General features: G+C 41.3%; 1 long non-coding RNA gene across 1 annotated transcript in view; it reads right to left on the bottom strand.

Moving 5' to 3' along the window:
- LOC123501610 overlaps window positions 1–1,776 on the bottom strand; it is a 2,167-nt gene extending 391 nt beyond the window's left edge. The window contains exon 1 of the long non-coding RNA XR_006673679.1: window positions 1,593–1,776. This is a non-coding gene — a long non-coding RNA (uncharacterized LOC123501610). The remainder of the gene's footprint in view (window positions 1–1,592) is intronic.
- Between the last annotated feature and the right edge of the window lie 263 nt (window positions 1,777–2,039).

The raw sequence follows: 2,039 nt of genomic DNA on the forward strand, positions 1-2,039 counted from the left end.
CACAATCGACTAGACAACAACAACAACAACAACAACAACAACAACAACAACAACAAGTCACCACGCTCACTTAATAACTCGTATAAGAAGAAAAAAAATAACAACAACAATAACACTAGGTCAATATGATTCTCTTCCCTCTAAAGCGGTGGTTCTTAATACTGTGGGGGGGGGGGGTGATGTGCCCTTCTACGTAGTGGGGAGTCAAGAATTTCAAATGGGAGACACGATCACTTGGGAAAAATAGCAAGGATTTCTCTAATTATATTTCCCATGGTTAAGAAATGAAAACTTTATGAAAAAAGGCTGGTAAATTTGTAGTTTGAGGCAATGTGTACCCTGTCTAACCTAACTTAACCTAACCGTACCGTACCCTAACCTAACCTAACATAACCTAACCGTACCGTGTCTAACCTAACTTAACTTAACCTAACTTAACCGTACCCTGTCTAACCTAACTTAACCTAACCTAAGAGTACCCTGCCTAACTTAACCTAACCTAAACTAACCATACCCTGTCTAATCTAACCTAACCTAACTTAACCTAACCTAACCTGTACCCTGTCTAACCAAATCTAACCTAACTTAACCTATTTCTTTTTCCCTGTGTCTAACAAGCTTAGGGACCTCCTGGGAAAGCTGAGGTTTTAGGGTGGGGAAACCTAACCTAACCTAACCAAACCAAACCTAAATTTTGTCCTGAAGTTATTATTCATTTCCGAAAGGGTAAAATGGGGTTAGAAATGGTGGTAGAAGTGTGATTTAGACCATGGGAATGTGTTTAGTGACGTGTGGTGTGTTGGTTCAATGTGCAATAATACCCGGCCGGCGTTTTCTTTCAAATCCTGGAGGTAATTGTATTCACTGATGCAAGGGGAGGAAGGACAAGTGGAGGAGAGGACAGATTTCTAGAGGAGGCGTGGCAGTAAAAAGTTAAATTGATGCAAGGATGAGGCGTGGAGGAAAGGACAGATTTCTAGACGAGGCGTGGTATTCAAAAGTTAAATTGATGCAAGGAGGGGGCGTGGAGGAAAGGACAGATTTCTAGAGGAGGCGTGGCAGTAAAAAATTAAGAACCACTGGGCTACATTCTTTCACCTCCAGTCAGTCAGTCAGTCAGTCAGTCAGTCCCTCACAGTAATGATCTTATCTATGTAATCTTTCCTTCACTTCGTCCTCACCACGACTGGTTTCATAGGCCACAGAGATGATTCCAAGTGCATTTCTCTTGTCAGTATCACAGAAATCATGTTTATTTGTCACTGGAATCGTAAAAACTTCTTAATCTCGTAAATTTGGTTTATCTGTCACTGAACATAAAAAAAACACTCTTGAAAACGTTTTATATAGTAGAAATCTTGTTCATTTGACACAGGAACAGTAAAAACACCCTTGAAACGTCTTAATACCACAGAAATCTTGTTCATTTCTCCCTGATGACGTAAAAACACTCTTAAAAACTCTTAATACCGAAGAAATCGTGTTTATCTATCACTGGAATCGTAAAAGCACTCTTGAAATGTCTTAACACCACAGAAATCTTGTCCATTTCTCCCTGATGACGTAAAAACACTCTTGAAAACTCTTAATACCGAAGAAATCGTGTTTATCTCTCACTGAAACCATGAAAAACACATCTTTGGAAACGCGTATCACTTCAACAAGAGCCTTTGGAATACAGCGGAGGTACGGCAAAGATGGTGAGACTCAGAGTACGCCTTCAATCCAAGTCAGTGTCACCAGAGCTCCACACGCACGCACCCTCCCTCCGCCGTGTCTGTGAGTCCTCTGGTGTGCCTTACTTACTCGGCCTCCCCCTTCCTCCTTCCCTGACGTCACTCGCCTCCCACGCCGCCATTGGTTGAGGAAAGCAGGCACTAAATGGGTGAATTAACCAGGACCTTGAGAGAGAGAGAGAGAGAGAGAGAGAGAGAGAGAGAGAGAGAGAGAGAGCTTTCGTGTTTTTCTATTTTTTCTTTCTATATTTTCATTTTTTTCCTTCTTTCTTTCCTTCTTTTTTTTTCCATCTTTTCCTGTTT

Source organism: Portunus trituberculatus, chromosome 9, assembly GCF_017591435.1.
Source record: "Portunus trituberculatus isolate SZX2019 chromosome 9, ASM1759143v1, whole genome shotgun sequence".
NCBI classification, from domain to species: domain Eukaryota; kingdom Metazoa; phylum Arthropoda; class Malacostraca; order Decapoda; family Portunidae; genus Portunus; species Portunus trituberculatus.